General features: G+C 50.1%; 1 long non-coding RNA gene across 1 annotated transcript; it reads right to left on the minus strand.

Annotated features, from left to right (window-relative positions):
* Positions 1–1,109: 1,109 nt before the first annotated feature.
* Positions 1,110–2,331, minus strand: LOC141276245 (uncharacterized). The gene is made up of 3 exons (XR_012325510.1): positions 2,313–2,331; positions 1,360–1,456; positions 1,110–1,126 (listed from the first exon to the last, which is right to left on the minus strand). It is a non-coding gene; the product is annotated as an uncharacterized lncRNA (long non-coding RNA).
* Between the last annotated feature and the right edge of the window lie 11,426 nt (positions 2,332–13,757).

The raw sequence follows: 13,757 nt of genomic DNA on the forward strand, positions 1-13,757 counted from the left end.
GCTGAGATGCAACTCTGGCCTCCGTGCGGAGTGAGACAGGAGGGGCTCAGGCCTCAGCACAGTTCTAAGGAAGTTTTTCTGCAGGCTGATGGGGAATCCTGGAGCCAGGGTCCCCCATTGGAAGCATCCCACATCCTACCTTTATTTCCCTTCCTTGCTGGGTCATTGGTGGGAGAACCTGTGGGGCTCAGGGTGGGTCCAGAGCACAGCAGTGGGGCTGTCAATCAAGTCACTCATGTGCCCCGCAGCAGGAGACCCCAGGGGATGACGGTCAAGGCTGTCATGGTGCTGAATCTGCTAGTGGGTTCCCTGATCTGTGAAGACACAGTTAAAAACAGCCGGTGTGGTAAATCAGACAGAGAAAGACAAATATCATAGGGTGCTGCTCGTATGTGGACTCTGAAAAAAGGGTACAAATGAACTTATCTACAAAACAGAAATAGAGGCACAGATGTAGAAAACAAACTTACAGTTACCAGGAGGTAGGGAGAGGGGAGGGATAATTTGGGAGACTGGGATCGACATATACACACTACTATACATAAAATAGATAACTAATACAGGCCTACTGTATAGCACAGGGAACTCTACTCAATACTCTGTTATGGCCTATATGGGAAAAGAATCCAGAAAAGAGCGAATATATGTATATGTATAACTGGTTGACTTTGCTGTACCCCCGAAACTAACACAACATTGTAAATCAACTACACTGCAATACAACAAACAAACAAACAGCCTGTGTGCAGCCTGGGATGTCTTTGACGGCTTGTATTTTAGGGTAGCCATTCAAGCACGTCTTGCATTGTGGACCCTAGAAGATCTGAAATTGTTGCAGCCTAAAATATTTTTGCTCTGTTGTCTTTGAAGTCTCTCCTACCCCATGGTAGGTTTGATGCCTCATGCCCAAGGGGAACGCGTGGTCTTACACAAGCATATTCGTTTCTTCTCACTGCTGTGACAAATCTCAAGAACTCAGGGACTTAACACCATCTATGTTTCTTCTCTTACCATTCTGGAGGTCAGAAGTCGAAAATGAGTCTTGCAGACTAAAATCATGGTGTCGGCAGGGCTGGTTGCTTCTGGAAGCTCCAGGGGAGAATTTGTTCCTTGCCTCTTTCAGCTTCTGGAGGAGGCCTGCATTCTAGAAGGGCCATTGCCGCTTCCTCCATCTTCAAAACTGGGAACTGCTCCTCTGTTCCTCCTTTTTTGGGAACTGCCCCTCCCCTGCTTTCCGTCCACCTGCCCTATGTGGATCTGACCATCCTCTTCTCCTCTCCAGCTCAAGGATGAGTGAGGGGCCCGAGCCTAGCCCATCAGAGTGGTTCATGCCCTTGGCCATGTCAGTGAGAGATTTACCTGGGATCTGGGGTGTGCTCTCTTTCTGCGAGGTGGCTAAGCCAGTAGAATGAAAATCTGGAGCTGCTCTGGTGGTTATCTTGATGGAGAGTAAAGTCTATAGAGAAGAAAACAGACTAAGGAGAGAAAGGCCAAGTCCTATTGACCTGGAGCACCTGGATTCAGCTGTACCTGAAGCTTGACAAGCCCTGACATTTTCAGATACTGAGATAAGAAATCCCGTTCCTGGCTTAAGCCAGCTTGAATTGAATTTGTAATTCTTGCTACTAGGAGTCCCGGATGGCACTCCCTTCTCCAATTTTGAACACCCAGCCCAAAACGGCAGAATCAACACGCCGTTCTGTGTGCAGGCACAAAGCTCACGTTGGCCTTGCTTCTTTTCCATCCTCTCCCTTCTCTCCCCCTGCCAGCTATGCTCCTGGGTGATACATCCTAATGTATATTTAACAGTGGCTCAAAATCGAATTAATTTAGATTGGTTAATAAACGGTAACATCCGTTGCTAAATCAAGCTACACTTTCCTCTTGAGCAACTAAATTCATGCCTGTTGGTTTAATTTGTTGCTATTGTAATCCTTTAATGCTGATGAAATTATGGAAAGGTTTCTAGTGAAATTATCCAGATTTGATTAGGGTTGAACTTATTAATATTTTTCCTTCCCAGTGGTCATTGGAGAGTGTACAAGTTCCCTGTGTTGTGGAGCACGATCTGCTTTTGGGTGTGCATTTATTGAGCACTGACTGTATGCCCAGCCCTGGCCGTTAACATTCCTAATGGAGCATCTGCAGGAAGAGGAGGTTCTGGGCTTCTATGCGACAGTTGTTGTAAGGGATTTAGGGGCACCAGGGGTCCCCTGAACTTTGCCTCCCAAACGGCCCCACCTCCAGGTAGGATGGAGCCTTTGCTGTCTGGTTCCCCGTAAACCCAGTGCTGGCCTGAAGCAGGTGCTCACATGCAAATCAGTTTGACCTTGAGCCTGACCCTGAAGAATTTCCCGCTGACACACAGCACCTCTCCAAGATCCCATGGCGAGCTGGAACAGGCTGAGGCCAGAGCAGGAAAAAGGTAAAGTTCAAAACTGGATCCAGACCCAGCAGAGAAGAACGAGACCCAGACAGGTGGGTCTCCATCTGCCCCCTCTGCTCTCCTCCCCTCTAGTCCCTGCTGAAGGGGTACCAACTCCCCCCCGAACCCCCCGCTAACTCCATTTTTTCTGGAATGTGCCAGGCTTCGCCCCAGATGCCCCAAACAGCATATAATCGCACAAGAATCTGAAGTGTGTCCAGGTTCCCTCCTTCAGGAAAGAGGGGCATGGGGCAGGGCCTGGGAGCTAAGACCTGGGTGGTGGATTAGGTCAGGCCCAGAGAGGCCCAGAAGAGGGTCCCCCAGTTCAGATTTCCAGCCGGTCCACGGGGAGGGTGTCTCCAGGGTAGCCTGATTCACCCTCCACTTGCTGGCATTCTGGTTGGTGATTCCTGAGCTTGGCACGGAATTCTCTAGAAGGGTTGCCCCTTTTTCCCACGCGGGTGAGAGATGTAACAATCACCCCTTGTGTTGGCAAGGGGTCTGTGTCGTGCTGGACGCCTTTCAGGTCCCTAGGCCGGCAGGTTAAAGTCCCGCTGCCGAGCCTTTGCTGAACGCTGTTCCCTCCACTGGGCCCGCCTGCCCCCCTCACCCCACCAGCTTAGTCTTCAGGTCTCAGCAGAACCATCTCTTCTTCAAGACACTTCCCCTTTCTCCTCAGAATGCACTTTCCCGGCTCTCAGTGCTTCTCCTTTAGAGAATGATCGCAAGTGGTAAATCCAGAATTGTGAAATGTTTTCCTCGTAGCCGGTTTCCCCCCTGTAATGCCCAGGCTGCACGGTCAGCGAGAGCGGAAATCCCATGTTTCTCACCGAGACGTTGCCTACGGGTGGTCCACAAATGGATTTAGTTGCCCTTGCATAGAGTTTTATCATTTTTAACAAATTAGTTGGCATCATTTTAAAGTTAGGGGATTTCAGGAGTTCCCTGGCCGTCCAGTGGTTAGGGCTCTGTGCTTCCACTGCAGGGGGACGCGGGTTCGATCCCTGATTGGGGAACAAAGATCCCACATGCTGCATGGAACGGTGAAAAAAAGATAATAAAGTTAAGAGATTTCACATTAAAAATCTGGATCTGTGGCCTTTGTTAAAAAAAAAAAATCAGAAGATTTGGTAACCTTGGGCCCTACATTCTGACATGAGGACAAGTAGCCGGAATTGGCCTTTAAACAAGGCGGGTGCTCTCTTGTTCACGTCACCCCACTCCCCACCAGTCCCTATTGCCCCACACCCAAGCCGTTTTACTCATTTACGTTACCTGTCTGATCTCTGTAGGTTTTGGGCTTCAACCCCTTGTCTAGTCCTTTGTGTCCCCGGCCCTGACTGTGCCTGGTGCATAGCAGACCTTTCGTGTTCATTCATTCCTTGCAATAGCCTAGTGGGACACAGCTTCCCATTTTCAAGATGAGAAAACTGAGGTTTCCAAGATCACACAGCCACTGAGTGGCAGAGCCAGGATTTGAACCACTGATTATCTGGTTCCCAGTCCTGGGTTCATACCACGCCATCCCACGCCCGCACTGACCAGGATGGAGAAAGCTTCTTTTCACTTAAAGTACCACCCGTAACCTCTTCAGAACTCCTGCCCACTCCATTTAGAGAAGGGATTGAAAACTCAGATGCTGTCAGAGGCCATGTGGGAACATAAAGGAGGGGACAGGAGTGACCTGGAGAGCAGAGGCCCCAGCCCAGCACAGCCGGGCAGGAATGCGCCCCAATGTGGCAAAATCTCTGATGTTTCCAGAGAAGCCAGACATCTGGGGTATGTGTGGAATACCCCGATCTGTCGGCAGGCTGGGTTCCCCCACCGTGTTGCCATGTTGTGCCCTTGGCTTCAGAGCTGGCTTTTCCCCACTGGCTGTGGAGGGCAGGCAGAGGGGGTCCTGGCCTTTTCGCTCACTGCTATCAGTGTGGTGCGGTCAGTGTCGTCTCAGCTGGGCTGAGGACTCTTCATGGGGGCCCCCGAGTGGCCGCCACCTCCAGACCCAGAATCGCCACCCACCCTACCCGTATACCCACTGTTGCTGGGCCCTCCCCTCCTGGTGTTTGGTGGTTTACCGTTCATTTTATTACAACAAAGAAAACGAGAAGTGTTGACCTATGTCCCAGGTACCACACGAAGTCCTGCATAGCTTCCAAAACGAAATCGGAAGCTACTCCCAGAGTCTGAAACAGATGAGTTCTCCCACCTTCTAGAACGTCACCTCCATGAGGGCAGGGATGTTTTCTGTCTTGTTCCCCGCTGTCTCCCTGGTGCCCAGAACAGAATCTGGCACATAGTAGGCGCTGGGCAAATGTTTGTCGACTGACTGCTCGACATCATATCAGCAGGAAGCATTTCCCATGCATTTGCTAATGACGATTCCACAAAAGGAGCTCCCGTGATTAGCCTTCCTTTCGGGGGGCGGCGTCTAAGATGACGAGAGGGGAAGGAATTGGCCAGCATTCGCCCAGCTGTTCAGGATGGAGCCCACGGCAGAGCTCGGGCCTCTTCCTGCCGCCGCCGAGGAACAAAACCCACTCTCTTCTCTCTCTCTTCGCTCCATCACTGCAACTTGAGCCTTTATACACAGTGGATTTTCAGAGCCTGTGGTTGACATCCAACGAATAAATAGATACCTCTTGGAACAACGTCAGCAAAGCTCTTCAAGACCACTCTGGGGGGCTTACTTCTTGGAAAAGGGCCTCACCTCTTCTTTCAGAAAGAGCTTCGTTCTGGAATCCAGGCAGCAGGCAGGGCTTGCTCCTGGAAGGGTATTTCAACATTCATCAAACGTAATTATTTCCTCAAGTAAAATATTTAAACAGAGCTTCACAGTATCCAACAAAAGAAAATGAGTTTTAGGGGAAATACACACGCACACGCGCGCGCACACACACACACACACACACACACACACACACACACCCCAAATTCTTTCCTCAAAACATAAGCTGGAAGGATTTTTATCTGCTCTCAGAGGGAAAACTCAAGAGGTTTAATTTAAAACTTGGGCGGGCTCATGGCTTTTCAATGGGGTGATTGTTCCATAGTCAGGGAATGAGATAATAAGAAAACGTTTTCGAGTCCAGTGTTTGGTTTGGCTTCAGAAATTCAAACTGGAGTTCTTCTCAAAGCTCTCGGGGCCCTGTGAGTGCCTCGGCTGGAATCTCCTCAGGTCAGAGACCAGATTTGCAATAACATTTATGCAATCAGAGACTTCCAAGGGAATGCAGGCCAAGTGATTGCCTTGTGCATGTGCGCAGAGCTGGGACAAGGACGTGGTTACCTACCCTGGGGGCTTGTCACCCAGCCCCCAGGTGCCCAGAGCCTCTGTATTGGTGTGAAACCTGTACTGAGCAAGGCTGAAGAATCACCTGCCCTTATCTGGAAGCCCCCGGGGCAAGACAGCATCTTTTGACCTGTCAGGAGTTCATCATTCTCCCGCTGTCTTTGTCAGCCCACTAGCCAGGAAGTCCAAAACTGTCTTCTCAAAAATGCAGCCTGCATCCTCCCAGCTTCCCTGGGATTCTTTCCGTGTGGATTCTATCGGGTGGAAATGGGCAAAACTGGAGCACGAATGCTGACGACCGTCTTTCCCCTTGGCGTTGCTTCTCTCGCTCTGCTTTGGGCTGTCTTGGGAAAATGCTCATTTTCTATGAGAACAGGGCTTCCCAGGGTCAAGTTCAGGGTGCAGGGGAAGCCGGGCAGGACGTCTTGGTGGCTGTTATCCTGGAAGTAACCGGCACTTTGGGGACGGCCTCTGATCCGTGGGTGGCTAGGCGGGAAGGCAGCTTTGGGGTTGGACCACCACCCCATGGTGTCTCCCTAGGGAGGACACTATTCAACCCAGTGTAGTCCCCAAGGGCCTGCACTGAACTGAACTTTCTGTGTTTCCCTACTTAATCCCCACAGCAACCCGTGGAGGCAAGTACAGTTAAAATCCCCATTGATGGGATGAGAAAACTGAGACTCAGAGTGGTGACATGCAAGTACCCAAGATCACACAGCTGGAAAACAATGGAGCTGCGATTGAAACTCAGGTTAGCCTGACTCTGGAGATTCTCTCTTGTCTAAACCTTTACAGTCTTTGGCCCCCTGAATTTTTTTTTTTTTTGGCTGCATTGGGTCTTGGTTCCTGCACACGGGCTTTCTCTAGTTGCAGCGAGCGGGGGCGACTCTTCCTTGCAGTGCACAGGCTTCTCATTGCGGTGGCTTCTCTTGTTGCGGAGCACAGGCTCTAGGCGCGTGGGCTCAGTAGTTGCGGCACGTGGGCTTCGTTGCCCCGTGGCATGTGGGATCCTCCCAGACCAGGGATCAAACCCATGTCCCCTGCATTGGCAGGAGGATTCCTAACCACTGCGCCACCAGGGAAGTCCTGGACCCCTGAATGTTAAGTCCAAGAGAAGCCCGAATAAGAAGGATCACTCTTGCAGCCTCTTTTCTTCCAGGCACTTGGGTTTTAGAGCCTCTGTTCAAAACACATGAGCTCAACCAGCCGATATTGGGGATCCAAGGCATTACGTTTTTCTAGGGGAGTTCCCTGGTGGCCCAGCGGTTAGGATTCCAGGCTTTCACTGCCGTGGCCTGGGTTCAATCCCTGGTCGGGGAACTGAGATCCCGCAAGCCGTGCGGCCAGGCCAAAAAAAAAAAAACGTTTTTCTAGGCAAATACTGAGAGAAAACACAGACTGCCAGGGGCTGGGGAGAGGCGGCAATGGGGAGTGACTGCTTCATGGGTGTGACGTCTCCTGCTGGGGTGATGAAAATGTCCTGGGACTAGACAGAGGTGGCGGTTGCACCTAGGGAATGGGCTAAATGCCTCTGAGTTGTACGTGTTAACATGGTTAATTCAGCGTGTTATGTGAATTTTACCTAAAATTTTTCTCTCTTGATACCTTTCCTTTATCTAACGTCTCACCATGGGAGTTAATCTTTGGTCTCAAGGTGTTGTCAATGCCACCATTGGGGTCACTTCCTTGGTTGGAAGGTGCTGAGCTAATACCCAGGCATAGGTTGGGGTATCTCATCGGCCAGCTGTCCTTTTAGAAAGCACAGGGAATGGGATGCCAGACAGGTACGTTTTGCTGTTTTTTTTTTGTTGTTGGGGGGAAAGGGATACGGGAAAAGTGTGGTCAGCTGGAAGGCGGGATGTTGAAGTTCACCGGCTTTTCTTGTCTGGGCTGCTGGTCAGTCCAGTACATCCGCGTCCTGACTCCATCAACTGTCCCCAAGACCCTGGCCCTGCCCTCCAGGACAGCTGGGGTTCCTGAACCATCAGCCCTAGGAGCACAGCTGCCTGTGTATTTGCCGAAAGGCCTGATACAGCAATAGCTCAATTTTATTGATCGTGTCAAAAGCAGTAATTCAAGAAAGCTATTTAAATTCACCGGAGGAAGCCAGAGCAATTATCCGCGTCTGCATCAGATTCTCCATCATTTTTGTTATCGGCTCTTGAGCGTGGAGACAGGCATTTTGTGTAAGGCTGACGTGGCCGCACAAGGGCCGGTGAAGGCTAGGGGAAAAAATAACAATAACAGTTCGCCGGATATAAATCTATATGCATAAAGGTTTACGGGGTGTTACCATGGGGGCGTGCGGGCACCCAGTGGCTTCAATCCATTTTGTCCCTAATCCCAACCAAATCCCCCCAGCATAGTCCCACGGCCCCTATTTCAGCACATAATAACATTGTGATTTGTGACGAAGCAGGTGATTTTTGTTGTTGTGGCAGTCTTTCCCCCGTAGTTAAACTTTAATGAAAGCTTAAATCACACCAAAATTCTTGTGGGTGACAAGTGAATGAGATCAGTGGAAGGGACAGTGAGTCTGGTTGGAAGGGCTATGGCTGCAGGGAGGCAGGGGAAGGGGACCCACCCCAGCCTCTACCACAGTGCCTTGGACCCCAGAGGATAGCATCCTCCCTGGGCAGGAGTCATGATTAATTCAGCCCTAAATCCCTGGCACTTGGTATATAGTGCCTGGTACACAGCAGGTGCTCAATGAATAATTGAATGAATGAATGAAGGAGCTGGGTGGCTACTTACTTTAAATTGTGGTTTGCCAAACTCAGCTACTCCTGTATATCACGATGTCGTGATATTTTCTCTGTCTGTGCTGGACATCTTCCGTTTGTCTCTGCAGGTCTACTCTCCACCCCTTTTCCATTCTGTTCCCTACAGGCTGACCCCTGTGAGCTGCATCGCCCAAGCTCCCAGCCCTCTGGCATCCAGCTGGATTCAGCCCATGGGAGGTACCAGCTGGCAGCTGGAGGCCGGTGGAAAAAGAAGCCAGGGTATTTATTCCCCGGCTTCCTCTCTGCCTTGCTTCAGGAGGACTGAGTCCCTTCAATAAACGATAAGACTCCTGTTGAGTGTTCCCCTCCTATAGCGCCCGGCTTCAGGTTCTAGTAAGGCTCTCACCCTTGTCCCTTTCGTGTGCAGTAACAACTCCCCGTATTGCTATTGGGGGGAGGGGTACCATCCCCTGCCCAGACTTTTACAAATGGTCGCTTTGTTAAGTTTTCTCAGTTTCCCATCTGACTGTGCCCTCCTCTATTTTCTTTTGGGATCCTGACTAATAGTATAGCTAAACCATTGCATTCCCATCATTAGTCCCTTTAAAAACAATTCATGTATTTTTATCTGAGTATTGACTTTGCCTTGCCGTCAGCAGTTCTCGTGTAGTGTCAGATCAGCAGCCTAGAATCACCTGGAAGCTTGTTAGAAATGCAAATGCTTGGGGCCCACCCCAGACCTACCGAGTCAGGCACTCTGGGGGTGGGCCCAGCTACCTGTGTTTTCACAAGCCTTCCAGGGGATTTTTGACACATGCCCAAGCATGAGAACTGCAGCTCTAAGTAATAATCCCTGCGAATCATAGGTTTGGTGTGTGTAGTTCACACTACGGGTTGCTTTCCCAATATCCATTCTTCTTACCTTTCTTTGTAATAAAACCCTGTTTTATTGTTTAGGACAGCACTGTACCCAGTTTAAACTCCACCTTTCCCAGCATCCTTTGCACATGATCCGCCTCTGGTCAAATGAGATGTAAGTTTGATGTGGTTGGGTCTGTGAAAGTTCTTTAAAAAGTGAGGGGTGGGGGTGGGGAACAGAAGGAACTAAGGCTGATCTCTTTCCCTTTGTTCTTTCCCTTCTTCCTGCCTGGAATTTAGATGCAATCCTGGAGGTAGAGCAGCCGCCTTGTGACCATAAGGTGACCATTAGAATAAAAGACTTAGAAAAGGGCTCGAGTTACCATGGCATGGTGGAGCTGTCTCTTAACAAAGAGAAATAAATCTCTTATCTGAGTAAGTCACTGTGATTTGGGTTTTTAGATATATGTAGCCAAATGCCATTCCCAGTTAAAATAAATACATAACCATGACAGTAAAAAGTGTTCCTCTGTGTGTGCCACTCCAAATCATGCAAGCCACGAAACTCTGTTTGCATGAAAGCCTCATCATTAAAGGCAAAGACACTGCTTGAAACTGGAAAAAAGAGGCTAGCCTAGGAGAGAGCTGGGTACATAGCAGATGCTGGGTTTTATGTGTTTGTTTTTACCTACATCCTTGCAAACGTGGATTTGAAAAGATTTCTGGAATCAAGTTAAGCTGAAATGAAATTGGGAGAAGAGTTAAGGACACCTGGGAGGTCTCAAATGACATTTTCGCCCGTCATCATTGTCATCGTCATCAGCATCAGTCTCAAAATCTCTAGGATACACACGTTTGCAGGGCCACATGCCAGGCATAGGGGCTCTGAAGGCACACTGGCCTGATCTGAACTTCCAAGAAGCCAGTGTGCAGGCAAGAGGAGAGGCCACGAGGGCATCAGAGCTGTGTAATCACAGAAGACTGCTTGGAAGAGGTGGCATTTGGACTGGCAGCAGGGGTAAAAGAGAATGCCCATTGAATGAATATCTACTTTTCCTAGACACTGTGTAGAGGCTATTGCCAGCCTCATAACCTCTCTGTGATAAAGGGATTATCACGAGGGAACTGAGGCTCAGAGAGGCAAAGTGACTTGCCCAGTGTCACACAGCCTGTTATGTGTAGATCTAGGGCTCAGCTCTGAACTGTGAGAACCCAAGCTGAACTTATCAGCATTTTAAATGGGGTTTCCCTAGGACACTGAGAAATGCGAGGGAGAGGACCCCAACCCCAGAGAGACCATAGCCTCTTAATACAGCCAAAGGCTTAGAATCTATCAGAGCCCTCCAAGGTGCTTTTAATTATCTGCATTTCCAGAAGAGGAGACCAGCTTAGAGAGGTGAAGCCACTTTCCCAGGGTCACACAGCTGGAGGAGCAGAGCTGGAGCTCAGGCCCAGGTCCATGGGGTTCTAGGGGCTCAGAGTGCACTGGGTATCCCAGGAAGTCTTCCTGGAGGAGGAGGGCTGAATGTGGCCAAGAAGGTAGTGGAGGGAAGATCTAGGCAAAGGTGTGGCAGTGGGAATATGCAGGGTCTATGTGGCCTGGATTAACAAAGAATCCAGTGTGGTTTTTAAAAAATTAACTAATTAATTAATTAATTTTTAGCTGCATTGGGTCTTCGTAGCTGTGTGTGGGCTTTCTCTAGTTGCAGTGAGTGGGAGCTACTCTTCGTTGCAGCGCACTGGCTTCTCATCTTGGTGACTTCTCTTGTGGAGCACGGGCTCTATGCACACAGGCTTCAGTAGTTGCGACATGTGGGCTCAGTAGTTGCGGCGCACGGGCTCTAGAGCACAGGCACAATAGTTGTGGTGCACCGGCTTAGTTGCTCTGCAGCATGTGGGATCTTCCCGGACCAGGGATCGAACCCATGTCCCCTGCATTGGCAGGAGGATTCTTAACCGCTGCGCCGCCAGAGAAGTCCCAAGAATCCAGTGTTCATCGTGTCTTTCCTGTGTGCACCATTCTGAACCCTTCACAGTTATTATCCCCTTTCATCTTCACAACCTTATGAAGTTGGTACTATTTTTGACCCCATTTTACAGAAAGGAAACTGAGGTGCATTCTTAAGCTCTCTGTTCTTGACTTTCAAAGTCTTTTTCTTATTGCTCATTCTGCAGGCAGCCCTGCACCCTGAGCACGATTTCTGTGCAATTTCAGGTGACCGTAGGCAGCAGGGGCCATGCGGTTTGATCACTTGAGGCTTCTCCCTTAACCTCCTAATCTCACGGGTGGATGCTGTTGTAACTGTTCTCTTCTTCCTCCTCTTCACCTCAGGGCCCCACAGTGGATGTCTGTGGCCCTCTTGCCTAGGGTCTTTCCTTCTGCAAGGAAATTTCTCATGTCCCACTGGGGAATCACCCTTCCATTATACTTCACCCTTTAAGTGAGTCAAACTCTCCCCATTGCCACAGCCACTGGGTCAGGGACAGTCTTGTGACCCAGCCATGTGCCTCAGGCTGGGCCAATGAGAACCTTCCCTGGGACTTTTGCTGGAACTACTTGGGAAAAAGATCTCTCTTTCTATGCTATGTTGCTATGCTGGTGGGATGTAACTGAACCTGCCTGAGAAGGAAACCAGCCTAGAGGAAAGTAGCAGCAGGAAGGAGAGACAAGTGCTGACATTATTTGCACCCCTGAATCCAGCCAGGCCTGAAGTCCACCTGGGACTTTTCAGTTCCATGAAACAAGAAATCTGAGAGTTGGATGTCTATCTCTGGCTATGCAATTGGCCCCTCCCTATCCCCCAACCTGGATCATTTCTGGTTGCAGCAGACTTTGCTGAGGTTTGGGGAGCGAGGGAGAGGTCTGGCAGCCAGTCTTTTTTCTCAAGACTCCCCCACTTTCCTGTTTTCCAGTGCTTTCCTTCTCTCACTCCCCAGGCAACTCTATTATCGAAACATTCCTATGCAGCCCCCTACCAAGGTCAGTCTCCAAACCCTCATCATTGTGTCCTACAAAGGAAATGGCCACCCGCTCTCTCCCCATACCCCAGCCTCAGACAAACCAGCTTTGGCCTTTGCCATGTCCACTTTCCCCTCCCTTTAGTGAGTAAGTTAATGGCACCAGAAGGTCTAAGTTCAGGTCCCAAACCCTCTGTTCAACAGTTGTGTGACCTTGGGCAGGTTACTTAACCTCTCTCTGCCTCCGTAACCTGGTCTGTAGAATGGGAATACGGATAATGCACTTGTCTCAGGGTTGCTGTGAGGATTAATTGAGTGAATTTATGGAAAACGTATATAGCGATTTCTCTATAAGCGTTTGTAGAGAATGGTATAGGATGGCATAGGAGTCAAATGTTTTGTACCACCTCCATTAGGAAGCAGAAGTAGTTACCAACGTGTTCTAGAGTAATCATTCCCCTAACCCCAGTGCATCTGGAGGACTTTGAATAAAATGTCTCCCGGGCTTCCCTGGTGGCGCAGTGGTTGAGAGTCCGCCTGCCGATGCAGGGGACACGGGTTCGTGCCCCGGTCCGGGAAGATCCCACATGTCGCGGAGCGGCTGGGCCCGTGAGCCACGGCCGCTGAGCCTGTGCTCCGCAACGGAAGAGGCCGCAGCAGTGAGAGGCCCGCGTACCGGGGGGAAAAAAAAAAAAAGTCTCCTGCCCAAATAGAAAGGAGGAAGCAGGGGTGGGGTTAGGGTTAGGGAACCTTCAGCATGGGATGGGGGTGGAGGGCTTTGGACTTGATTCCTGGGTGGGAATGAGGTGCTATTTCTAGTTTTTCAATAGAGAGAGGAGATTTCCCAAGAGTTTGCTGTGTGGGGTGGTATGCAGTGGCGCCACATTCTTGCTATAACTTAAGGACTCCTCCCACCCCGCTCCAGAGCTGGATAATAAAGGCGCCGTCCCCCTGCGTGAGCTGAACAGCCTAACAGCTGACGTGGAGATGAAAAAAGGACCCAATCAAGCTAACAGCCCTTCCCGGCTGCCCTGCAATGATTGCGCTTTGTGCTGAGCTGGGGAAAATATTGGCCATTTAAGCTTTCACGCTCTCTGGGGAGCAGCTGCGAGAGGAGGGGCAACCGCTGGGTTAGACTGGAGAGAGTTTGAGCCGCTGTGGGCAGCAGAGAGGGGAGTCTTATTCCAGGCAAGCTCAATGCCCTTCCATGTCTGAAATAACTGCATACTCACGTTCATGCAGACGGCAGGCTATGGTGGTCTTGCTTTGCCCCATTTTACAGATGAGGAAACTGAGGCTCAGAACGAGAAGTGAGCCACTCAAGGTCAGATCAAATGCGGAAAGTTCCAAATGTGGACCAGGTCTGTCTGACTCCAAACTCCATGTAATTTTTGTTGTGCAGGTGGCCTCACAGATCTGGTAGGAACAGGATGGAGGAGGTGGTGTGGGAGTGGAGAAGCCAATTTGGGAAGCAAACCAGAGAGGGCTGAACCTGGGGGCTTTG

Source organism: Tursiops truncatus, chromosome 13 (genome assembly GCF_011762595.2).
Source record: "Tursiops truncatus isolate mTurTru1 chromosome 13, mTurTru1.mat.Y, whole genome shotgun sequence".
In the NCBI taxonomy this organism is placed as follows: Eukaryota; Metazoa; Chordata; class Mammalia; order Artiodactyla; family Delphinidae; genus Tursiops; species Tursiops truncatus.